At 40.7% G+C, this 13,124-nt stretch overlaps 1 protein-coding gene across 1 annotated transcript in view; it reads right to left on the reverse strand.

Moving 5' to 3' along the window:
* FMN2 (formin 2) overlaps positions 1-13,124 on the reverse strand; it is a 146,400-nt gene that overhangs the window by 74,386 nt on the left and 58,890 nt on the right. The gene's annotated exons all lie outside the window — the stretch shown is intronic.

The following is a 13,124-nucleotide window of genomic DNA, read 5'->3' on the forward strand; positions in this document are numbered from 1 at the left end:
GGGTTTGCCAGATTCGTAACCCGAAAGTTACGTATCCAGAGCAGTACATAACTAAAGGGGCCACTCTATTTCTCACACCTTTTCAGCCTTTACAAGGAGGAATCTTGCCCCACCCACCAATCCGGAAACATGTGCACTTTTAGCTTCATCTTTTCATCCATGTTAGAGCCTTTGTAAAATAGGCTGTCAGATATATTTGATTTTGCTTTCAAAACCACACAACTATTTCCAGATTAGATGTAAGATAAAACTGTGGGAATATTTCTATAGTTGCTTTATTCGGCAGTATATATATAAAAAAGAAAATAACCATGCACATATTGGGATGCTCGAAGACCAATTCAAGGAAAAACAAAGAAACAAATACAGCATTTTAAAAAAGCAAGAATAATCACAGTGCGGAAGAAAGTTTCTTTGATCTTGGCAGGATAAGAATTAGCAACATATATTCCAGTTCAACACTTCCTTTCCCCATTTTTAGATTAAAAAGTGTAATTTTTTAAAAAAGAAAGGTAGCTGTATTTAACTCACATTTATTAAAAAATACACACCAGAATCCAATGCCGTAAACCTTAATCTATCCAGTGGGTATCAGAAAGACACATTTCAACCATCAAAATTAAGAAGTGTTAGATCAAACAAGTCTTTTTTGGGAAGACTTAAGCATGTGGTTGAAATCAATGTGACAGAACTCTGCTTTGTCAGGCATAAGAGGTAGGCATATATAAAACTATTCTGTGTAACTTGAAGTACATAGTCTAAAAAGAATATATGCACATTAATAATATGCTGGCTAAGAGAAAAAATAAAGAGAAAAAGCTGACGCAAGGGAAGGTGAAGTCAGGCCTAAAGGCGGAATTGGCAGTGGGAGATTCATGGTTGGATTTTCTGGGTCTTTTTTTTTTTAAGGTATATGCAGCCATGGGAATGGATGTGGGGATGCAGATCAATATTCTACACATAAAGAATTTAATCCTTTTCTTTTCCTGGTAACTTTGAGCAGGGTGCTGGGCAGAGAAGCTATTTCAACTATAGGACTCAATTATACAGCTGCAAATGAAACATTTTAAGTTTGATTTAAGTGCAATATACAATGTGACACTTGACGGCGATGGTGAGCCTTATGGAAAATCCAGTGTATTTTTAAAAATGCTTTTTAAAAAAGGCATTTTCAAAATAGTTTATAGATGTGTGTAGATTCCACCCAGGAATCCACACTGAGGTTTCTGTGGCTATGTCTGCCTTTTAAAAATATGCAGACGATCCAGTCTCAAACACTCACAGTTCTACCCTAAGGACCAAACTAGTATGAATGAAATTACACAGGTTTTAAATTATTTTTAACAATTTTTTTAAAAGCAGCTGAAGTGGAGCCATCTCAGGTGATGGATTACTGGGAGTGTAGAGGGAGTGTTTAAATTGTTCCACCCCGCCCCCCCGCTGTCATCCTGAGAAAAATCACCCCCCCCCCGGCTTACATTAGAAAGGAAGTCTTCATTGGTGTCAATTAACACATCTTACCTAATGAAAACAGCAGATTTAGGAATGGAAGATTTTCATCAGCAGGAGCAGCCTGTACTATGTACCTGAGGCGAAATGGGAAGGTGCCGCTCCCCGCTTCCCACCCACTGTGCCTCCCCCAAACTTCTGCTGCCACCAGAATCACCCCCTCACAGAAATTGGCAAGAACCAGGATGCTCCTCAAGGCACTGCTACTCATCTTCTCTGCCTCAGAGTGGGGGAGACGAATGGCAATGCTACATGCAGGAATGCCTCTCTCTCACTGAACTTGGCCAGAGCTTGGGTGTTCTGCATGGTGGTGGTGCATGTCTTCTCTGCCCCAGGAGCAGGGAAGATGAGCAGCAGCACTACAAAATGCTTCCCTCTTGCCAGACAGAGGGGAACATTCCGGCAGGAGTGGAAGCAGCAGGGTGCTGCCTCTTGCGCTTCTGTCACCTGAGGCGAGTGCTTCACCCCACCTCATTGATGGGCCAGCTTTGTTCACCAGGCTTGTGGCAGAGAGCAGGAGTTAGACTTTCCCTCGCTACTCCCTGAAGATCTGATACTGCTCAAGCTCCCCAAGGCTGGTATTTATACTTTTAAAAAAAGGAAGCACATGATAATTACATTCATGACTTGAGTCCCACTGAAATTTACTGTTTTACAGTCATTTGAAATTCACAGCTTCCAAGGGGCACAATTACTACACACTGGTCATGTTCAGACAAAATGCTGACCATAAACCAAAGTTAGGTAAATTAATCTGCGAATGAAGCACACAGCTGAAGCAATTCCAGCTTTGCTCCTCTACCCTTGAGGGGGAAACAAACCACAGAGTGGCTGATTTAGCATTATATTCAAACCAGTGCGTGTGGTTTATTTCTCCCACACTAGGAGTGGGGAACCTCTAGCCCACAGGTCTAATTTAGCCTGCCAGGCATCAAGATTTGGCCTGCAGACTTAGATGATCCAGTTTCCCAGCCCTTTCCTAAACAAACCACAACTGGGAAGCCAAGGTTTGTTCCTCAGCAAAAACGCTGGAGAATCACACTTTTGCAAATATTAACATTCAATTTTGCCTCTAGATTTCACCTCAAAACATTTTCTTTCAAGTACTTAGAAAAATAACGGGATTGTTTGTTCGGATTTAAAAATCTTTGGTAACGTATCTATTTGTTGAAAGTGACACACTTCTCAATTCAATGCTATAGTTACATGGGACTATTCACAATACCATATGCATAAAATGCTTTCTGGAAGAAGAAAAAAGAGAGCAGGCAACTGTTAAGAGATATTAAGATCAGGTAGTTGGAAAGCCCCTTAATGCCAACATCATCCATTAGAGAAATGCTAAATTATAATCTTATTTGTTGGGCAAGTGCTTTTTTGTGAATTGCCTTTAGATAATGAATCGTGAATATGTTGCACAAAATCTTTGTCTAGGAGGTGGAAGGTGCTGACCAACACAGGAGATCACCCACTTACAGGAAATGAATTCACAGACAAGACATTTCTAACATTTAAATGGTGCAGCCAACCATGACTAAACAAGTACCAAAAGGAGTTGTAAGCAGCAGTGTAACAATGACTTTTTCCATTAAGAGTTCAAAAGCTGTGTTAAGTGAGTGAATGTTATGCTGTGTCTGGTGTCCATTATAATGCTTATGATATCCACAGAAGACTTAATTGTGTGGGTGTGGATGCATGTGTCATCCTAGAATTGCTACCATTTGATTTCAAAAATTCCTGCATGCTGGGGTGGTACATCCTATGCAGGAACCTGCAGGTAATGAGGAACAATCACACCAGCATTTGAGAGCCAAGTCATTGATTGGCAGCTTGACTGAGTTTAGTATTTTGCATCTACGGCCTACTGTAATGCATGTATGCAGGAGCACAAGCTGTGAAGTGAAAGCTAACAACCATGATATGCTGCTCCATGTGATGAAGGGGTCTGAAAGTTTCTGCGGAGCTTGAAAACTGGGGTCGTACTTGAAGAAAAAGGCATAGATAAAGAGAATATATTAAAACAAATATGTCAGAAACATGCAAGTGGAAGTGGGAAAAGTTCTTGACTGATCTAGCTGGGCCCATTCAGTCTACAAAAACAAGATAAAAGCACACACGTGTACTAACCAAATACATATTATTTTTACATTTCAGGTGAAAGTTCTAAACATTTCTTAGCTAATAGACAGAAAACATGTATTAGCTAAGAGTCATAGCTCAGTAGTGGAGCACACACTTTGCATGGTTCAATCAAGGTTCAATCCCTTGCATCTCCTTCAAAGGAGGAAGGATCTCTGCCTGAGATGCAAGGGATCTGCTTACTGTCAGAAGAAAGAAAACTGGGAAAGAATGACCAAAAATCTGATATACAACAAGGCTTCCTCTTAGAATAGCAATATAATGATTACTTGACAAGCAAAGATAAGACATTTTGCTGTTGCATCATTATAAACCATAGCAAATACATAGCAATTATAGTGTGCAAATACATAGGATGAAAATCATGGCTCCTGCCATGTGCCACATCCAAATCTGCACTCACGGCTGGTATCTCTTCAACAAAGCCAAACCATAGAGTTGTGTCTGGCAGTACCGTGGCAACAGGAGTAAAGGGAAATGAACCAGGGATAAGAAGCCTCAGGCTTGGGGGCAAAATGTGGTCCTCCAGACCTCTTTATCTAATCCTCAGGACTCTCCCTAGACTGTGACACCTCCCCATGTCAGCCCCCTCTTCCTAGGCCACATCTCTCACCATCCCTGCTTCACACCCTCTCTGAATGCTTTTTTCCTGACTGAAAGATGAAGAGAGAAGTGTGTATGTGTGTGTGTGTGTGTGTGTGTTTACAAAAGTAAGCATCAACACCCATTGTTCCACCCACTTTTTGCCTCTGGCCCTGCCCACCACTGGCATGCTGCCCTTGAAAGGTTCCCCATGACGGAGTGTGGGCCTCAGGCTGAAAGACATTCCCACTCCCTGGTTTGGAATGAAGTGCAATCCAGGTGAGTCTCTTCCTTTTATGTATCTGTCACAGCTGCATCTGTCCAACACCTAAGCAGGAAAAGCAAATAGTATCCCAGACCCCCAATTTAAAGTGCATAGTACTCAAGACCAAGTTATTTTGGTACTTGAGACCAAAAGATCCCACAAATGCCTCCTACCTTTATGACAATAAAGATACAATAACAATACATTAAATAGCTAACATCATGTGCCCTTCCATGATACCATATGCCCTTTCATGATACCATGGCTGGTATCTCTTCAACAAAGCCAAACCATAGAGTTGCGTCTGGAGTACAGTGGCCACAGGAGTAGAAGAGAAATGAACCAGGGATAGGAAGCCTCAGGTTTAGGGGCAAAATGTGGTCAAATTAGCTGCCTGAGATGCCTCACGCTGTCTAATGGTAGGACCAGCCCTGGTTTTCATCCAGATGGGGATGGTGTCAGGATAGTTGGGGGTCAATTTAAAAAAACTGTGTACATCAAACTATATGTTTATTTCTGGTTTGGTGCCCACCAAGGTCCATAAATCTAATGAATAGGGAACGTGTGGCAATTGTCTTTAATTGGTCACCAGCACATATAAAGTTAAATATTCCCCAAAATAAAAATAAATGCTGAATGAATTCAATAGTATCATATTTCCTCCAGCACGGTGGCTGCAACAATACATGGCTAATTCACAAAATATGAATATTAGCATAAAGGCCTAAAGCAGTTCCCACAATTAGAAATAAAATAAACCCATTAACTGCAGCCATGTAAGCCTACAGGCTACAGACTAGTGACGCCATTAAGCAGAGAAACTACAAAAGTTTGCTAATCAAATCTCTAAGAGATCAAACAATTTCAGACACAATAGAAATCTCCCCTTTTTTAGTTTAGAGTTTGGAACTGCACTTTAAAAACAACTTTTAAAAATATAAAGGAAGCTAACGATACTATCAGCATGCTAACGTCTATGACCAAGTTCCTAACTGTTGAGTGGCCTGTACTGTTGATCAGTAAACAGTGACATGCCAAATTTGTTCCTGTATAGATAACACAAGCAAAAAGAGTCAGATATTTAATGAAAGGCAATGCAATACAGATGTCAGATAATTAAATACTTGGAGCAAAAGAAAAAGAAAAAAGAAAACCCCCTTCCCCCAAAATAGTATCTACCTCATGCAGAATTTGTTTTGCAAAAGTTCTACTTTCTGGAACAAATTTAATTGCTGATATTAACAACGTCTCAAAGTTGTTACTCATTACAACTGGCCAAATTACTAGTTGACACTAGTAAAATGAGCCAGAGGTTTTCAACTCAACAGTACAATAGTAATTACTAAATGACAAATGTAATGTCTCTTTTAAAGACTGTAAAACTAGGCCAAGTAGGTATTACTTAGCTATGGCAGCTCTTCTCCCAGATGTTAATCCCATAGTTTAGCAACAATGTTTTATTCAAAAGTGGTAACAGAAGAAAGTGCAATAGGAATGCCATGTTACTTCCCATACAGATTAGAAATGGTGCCAAGAATGAATGTTACTGCTACTATGTACTAAAGGCATTTTTCTTTCAGTGTTTATGCAGGGTGTCATGGGCTGGTTTATTTTGATTTTGAACCTGGTGCTTTTATCTCTATAAATTAGAACTTTTTTTTTCTAGGAGAAAAGAGTGCAATTTGCAAATAACAGAATTTTAGTATTCCTACAAATACAACTAAAATATAGGCCTAAAAATAACAGAGAGCACATAGCTGGAGATGAAGCTTTGAAGAGACACTACCTAAACAGAAGGAAAAACTGTCAGTCAGTTAAGAGCTGTTTGACAGTGGAACAGCCTCTCTCGGGAGGTTGTAGACTCTCCTTCCTTGGAGGTTTTTAAGCAGAGGTTGGGTGGCCATCTGTCATGGATGCTTTCGCTGAGATTCCTGCATTGCAGGGGGTTGGACAAGATGACCCTTGGTGTTAGGTTGTGGGCGAACATATCAGATGACACAGCAATTCTTCCAAAGCAGCTCTTTATTTGTAAGCTGGAACAGAACTAACTGAGGAGCTCAGTCAGCCTGCTTATATAGAGCTCCAGAACAATTGTAACTGTTGCAACTTTCTAAAACTAACCAATCACAGAATGTCACTTTTCAATCCTTCATTTGCATACAAACTATCCAATCACTGAACGTCACTTTCGATCCTTCATTTGCATAACTATCTACAGTATCCCCCTGCTGGCCCAGGGTGAGAACATCAGCACATAACACTTGGGGTCCCTTCCAACTCTACAATTCTGCGATACCTACTAAAATAAATATGTTGACAGTGAGTCTCTCTCCCTCTCTTCCTTCACACTACTCAGGAGTGGGTGGCTGTATGAACACTGTCCCCTCCTATCTGCAGCTTTAAAGATCAGGTGCCGTCTGTGAAACATGTGTTCCCTCTTCCACCCTTTTCAAAACAAAATTCCTTCTGAAGTTTAAGAAAAGCCTTGGCCCAACTTGAACACTGAAAACTCTGATCGGGGTTTAAACTATTTGAAAAAAGGGAAGCTTATTGCAGGAAATTCCCCTTCTTTCGTCTCACAGGGCACTCCAAGGCCTGGATGTTAGCTCCTCAGAACTCTTTCTCTCTCAGTATTACTATTTATTTATAATGGCTGAGCTCTGGTCCCACCCGAGCTCAGGCAGGGACAGTCTGAGATGGCTGAAGGGCCTTCAGCATCATGTTTCGGCCTTGGCTGCTGGGCAGAGGAAGGGGTTAACCCTGAGGTCTTGGAATGCCCTCTGGGAGTCATTAGAAAAAAAACTTAAATGCTGATTTCTGATCCTCCTCATCCTCCTTATTTATTAAATTTCTATAAACAAGAACCCTGATTAAATAGGAACCCTGTTACAGTCGCTTCCAACGTTTGGGGAGAGGGGGAGTAGAAACCATGCAGTAAGATGGCAGCCTCCTGGTCTCTTCATGAAGGTTAAGAGACTGCCATGCTTTCCCTCTTCCTACTTTTTAAAGGCCTACTTTCCAGAAAGCTAGTGCTCTGATTGTATGGAGTCCCAACATGTGAATTGCTGCTCATGTGGAGGAGTTCCTTTTGAGGCATCTATGTGGGGGCATGGTTAGGTCAGGGACATGAAGACAGGTATAGTGTCAGCAGCATAGCCCAACTTCTGTACACTCCCCCCCTTTAAGGCTAATGTCTGGAATGGGATGAATTCTAACAAACGTAAATTTCCAAAACAAATTATATAATTCCTCAATTTTCACTGTCTAGTACTTTCTTCCGGTATGGGGGGGAAAGAAGCCTTGCAACCCCAGAGCTTGTCTGAGTAAGCTCTGAGAGACTTTATCCCATCCAACATATAAGCAGGAGCTTCTGCTCACACAAATGAATGTTCACTGACACATTTATGTGACTGTCAACATTCATGACCTGAATTTCTGTAGTCTGAGAGACCTAAAACCCTACAGTAATAAAATTAGAAATGCAGTCATCTGTGTCATATGTCTCCAATCAGCCATGACAGCCCTGGTATTCTGGTCCCTGCCCCAGGTACTATACTATACTATACTATACTATACTATACTATACTATACTATCCCTATTTTTTATTTGTTGGGATGCCTAAATTTTGCAAGCGTGAGTTGCTGGTTTGACATTCTTCAGGGTTCAGTCTCCTTCCCCATGTATACGATTAAATCTCTGCATGGGTGGGGGAAGGGGAAAAGATGGCTCTAGACTCTCCAACACATATATGTAAATTCATACTAATATTTAAGGCTTCATATAGTGCATAGCAGAGCCTGGTGAAGCTCGTTTTGAATGACTGACACGAGATTGTGTGACATTTTGTTTTTCTAGCATATCTTTAACAAAAGAACAAACACATACATGGTTTTTAAAGCAGCACAGGACAAGCTGTTGTCTCACAGGGCACTCCAAGTAAATAAATACTGCTAAAAGCAGACATAGTGGTGCTTCCTGCCATTTGTAATGGGGGAGCTTAAGAAGTGTTCCTTACTTACTATGGGAATGGGGGTGTTATAAGCACGTTCCTATTTTCATCTGTAACATGTTGGAGGGTCTGGAATATATGACCACTGCCTTTAGAAATTCTTTATTTAAAAATAGCATTCCTGCCAGTTGCACTAGGTTTCCAAGTTAGGAAAAGCACATTTTCATACTCATTTCAATTTTCTTTATTGCCACCCATTATCCTCTTCTGATGTCCTTTCAGCTGCAAAGAGTGTGTAGCTGCACTTTGCAACAGAACCTTCCCATCTTATGTCATGACAAACATCTTTTCAATCATTATTCAATATTAAATATAACTTCCACATAACTGATTAATGCTGCCTATGTGTGTCAGAACCAGAGCCATGTTAAGAAAAATGAAAACACCCCTAGCATAAGTTTCAATTTCTCTCGCTACTCATTCCCCCAATCAATCCTAATATTCTATTTTGTAAATCAATGTCTTTAAACTGTAAGCAACCTTTCATTTTGTTTTTATCATTAGAAGATTCGACTGGCTGGGTGGAACAAATACAATTACATGAGCTGCTTTACAGAACTAATCCCTGTTTAATATATTTGCTATAGCTTAATACCCCTTTGTATGACATTGGATGAAAAATTTATCAGATTGTTTAGATTCACATACACAGTAATATGTAAAAACAATAAATAACACATTCTCCAACTGGAGACAGAACATCAGATTAAACATTTCTCTCATTAGAAAGAATCACAGAATCCTCAGTTTTAAAAAGTGCTGAAGACAAGTGAAGGGATGTTTAAACTGGCCAAAAAAGAAGAAGCCTGTTTTTCTTTCTTTCCTGAAATACCACTTTTTGACTACATTTAGCTTATTATTTCATGGAACTAACAGCCTTTTGTGACAGAATAGGCTCATAGATTTATAAAGAAAGGTGGATCCTTAGAGCTGAGTTTTTAAAAGCCTTATGCAGCACAAAAAAAAGAAAGCAGTGAAGCCTAAAGCCAGAGCTCTGTGGGGCTTGGATGCACACATGGATGTTTTAGACATTACTGCCCCCACCTGAGCACTACTGAAAAGTTTCAGTGGTGCTTCCACTAATAAGCGGCAACATTCAAATCCTTTCTATTCCAGGTATGACTCAGCTATGATCCTTATATAATATTCATAGAACCATCCAATGTGCATGGAAGCTCATGAGTGCCAGCACAGCCACTGTTGGGTTATGTCAGCTCTAGCATGCGTAAGCTCCATATAGTTGCAGAGAGCTGCTAAATGCTTACAGTTTCACATAAAGCACCTGCAGAGGGACGAGCTTTTCAGAAGTGCTTTCACTGGGACAGAGATGGGGTCTGAACAGAAACTCAAACTGTTGAACTTTAGGAGATATTCATGATGCAAATGCAGCACCCGTGGGCATCGACTTATGCACATGCAACAATGTCAAGGCGACAAAAAGGCAGAACCTTCCTAACAGTGTTTGAAGCTCCAATTGTTCTAGGCACATTTTGTGGCAGGAAATTTCATTAGCGCAAGCAGTTTCTGAGCTCTGGTTGCAGTACTGCGCCTAAGATTTCAGATTCAAACTGCAGAGTGGAAGGAAAGGAGGCCCTTTTTCTACCTCCCCACCTCCAGCTACTCTCTGAAGACTGGAGAAGAGACCCTTATTAGGGGGGTGAGCAGGGGAAGGATTAGACCATGTGAAAAATGAACATAATAGTTTAGCTGCAGTTCGTTCATTTTCAGCTTTGTATTCTTGTTATAAAAAAGCACACCTAGACATTCCGTTGTTACGGCCATAACCTAGATTTAAGGTACCACTGAGCGCCTAGCTTTCATATCTCAGTTTGCGTGACTAGGCACAACAGCCCCAGCCCCCAGGGAATGTGGGAAAGGAAATAAAGACTGACAATGTTACGGAATTAAACTTAGGCCACAACTTTATTAAACTTCTGAATGTAGGGAGACCTTGGCTTAGGCCTTGGGCCGGGGAACTGGGGAACATCAGGGTAAATGGGATATGGGGTTGCTCTGCAAGTGTAGGCAGGCAGCTGAGCCCATATCCCCACACACAGGGTAGTTCACTGACAACCTTTCAGTGTATGGCCAGTGATACCCATTTATGTAACCCCTTTCAGAGGGGACCCTGGAATCGCCGCCACAGGGGGGTGAGTCACCACTTCACACACACACAAAATTATAGGGAAGAAAAGACTAAAGGATTCCACCCAAGGCCATAACCGCCAAAGTTGTGACAAATTGCTACGGGGAAGACAAAACCTGCCAATGCAGGAAAATTTCTTCCCAGTCCTTCAGCAGCAACCAGTCAAAGACCATAGCAGTGCCTGCCAAACAGGAAGAAAAGGTTAACCTGTAAACAAGAAACATTAACAAATAGAGGGTAAGGAGGACCATAAAGAAGGCTGATCGCTGAAGAATTGATGCTTTTGAATTATGGTGCTGGAGGAGACTCTTGAGAGACCCCGTTTCTACTAGCAAGTTCCCTGGGAACTGTAGCACCGCACACGATCCCACAAAAGGTACCCACAATATAGTGTGAGTGCTCATTCTAACACTGCTTCCTACATAGCACCATTTTTTCACATCAGCATGAAGGTACTGAGTGAAGTCAATCAGAGAGCTGGGTTGCAAAGTAATCAAAATGTTTATAATGCCAACCTCTCAGTTCCCCATCAGAAGCTATAAATCAACGTTTAAAGTTGGTGATGGACAGGATAAGGGTGAATAAACAGACTTTAATCTGCTTTACCATGGTCCCCAATCACACGGAAGGTTTTAATTGCATTCAGGTAAATTCTGCTGACTATTCCTGTTCAACATAGGAAGATCAGGGACTAAGTGAAGAGATTTGGGGAATGGAGCTTGTGTGCATGTCTGAAAGTTAACATGTTCAGGATTGCTCCATGGAGTCATCATCCAGTGAGTGGACCATGTGGTGCAGTGAGTGGACACGGGGAATAGAGTCTTTTCAGCCACAGAATGCTATTCAATTAGCCATCCAGCTGGCTCTATCACTGCTTGCATTGCAATGGGCAGTGATAGTTTGCTTATTTTAGAAGTCTCTCAGTGAAGATACCGGCTTGTTTATTTTTATGTTTGTAAATGAATGGCATTTCCATACCCAAGTAGCATGAGAAGAGTGTTTTGCTCCTTTTGCCTTGCACAGAATGCAACAGGGGGATTTTCTACCTGGTCACAGCTTAAACCCATCCCCAGTAGTAGCTCTTACCTTATGGCTAGTATGTGTTTTGTATGTATGTGTCTTTCAATTTCTAAGCTGGGCATTACTGCTATACTAATAGAGAAGAGGTGGGGGGAAGTAAAACTTGGTTTCTCCCAAAGTCCAGCATCTCTGCAGAGAATTGGCTTCCCGTGCACATAGAATAGTCTTTAAAGAATGCATGTGGTGCATTTAAACTTTCTGTGAACTACCTACACAGAACTGTATGATTTGGATGCAAAAATTTTATTCAGGCATTTTCAGGGTGACGTTTCCAAATGGATGAAAACTAAGCAGTTCCTTGCTGACAGTTTCTGGCTATGGGTACATCCTTGCAAATTTTTTTTTTTTTAAAGTTAGATAATATTCTCCAAAGAATTGAAATCACTTAGATCTGCAAGAGCCAATTTTTCAACAACAGTTGTGTTCCTAAGGAAGCAGTCCTCAAGTTACTTATGAGGGATGAAACAAATGACTATGAACATTAATTAGGCTTCCATCTATATACAACAAGTTCAGTTTGTCAAACTGTGGCCAATTTATAAATCCCTTTCTTGCAATGTTATCCAGGACTGGGGTGGATGAAGAATGTAAGGTCATTGTGATAAGCCATCTTATAAACAGCACTCACAGAAGAGTTGCCAAACAATTAAAATGAAGATGATGTTTTAAAAAGCTATGTGGACACAACATCCTTGTTGAATTAATCTGCTGCTTCAGTTAGGGCTCCTTAGATTGCAAACGATTATGAGATTTAGAATAATTATGCCAACATTAAATCTTACTGATTTCAATGCAACTTAAGTACAAGTGTCTATATCCAGGATCATGGCCTTAACTTTCACTACAGTTCTCCTCTCATAAACATTTATTTAGCTTGAGGAGAAAGTCCCACTTTATACTTAGAAGACAAAATCAAAACTAGGAAATGCTCCGGAAAACTATGGCTGGTTAAAGAAAAACAAAAGTTCACCAGTATAAGGATGTGGGTAAGAGAGTAAGCAGAAGCGCTTTTGATTTTATAGTAGGTGCAGCTCACAAAGCTGAGTTAACAATGTGATGTAACATTACGGAAGCCCACAGGCTTTTAAGTTACATTAACAGTAGCATTTGTTCAGCACTGTTTGTGATCACTAAAGTTATTATTATTTTTATTTCAGACATTTCTACACCAATTCATTATTTGCACTTTTATGGGGTCTACTAAAAACAACCCCTCCCCCAACGGGACTATAAAACAATTAAAAAAATTCATAACACTCAACATTGGCTTAAAATGCCTGCTGGAACAAGAAAGTCATAGTCATCTGCCTGTAGTTCAGCAGCTTGAACCTGGCTTGGTAACATATAGGCAGGCAGTGCAAGCTTTTAAGCCCCAGAGTCATGAGTTGGTGAC

The sequence above is a fragment of the Podarcis melisellensis genome (assembly GCF_964234715.1).
Source record: "Podarcis melisellensis genome assembly, chromosome: 3".
Lineage (NCBI taxonomy): Eukaryota > Metazoa > Chordata > Lepidosauria > Squamata > Lacertidae > Podarcis > Podarcis melisellensis.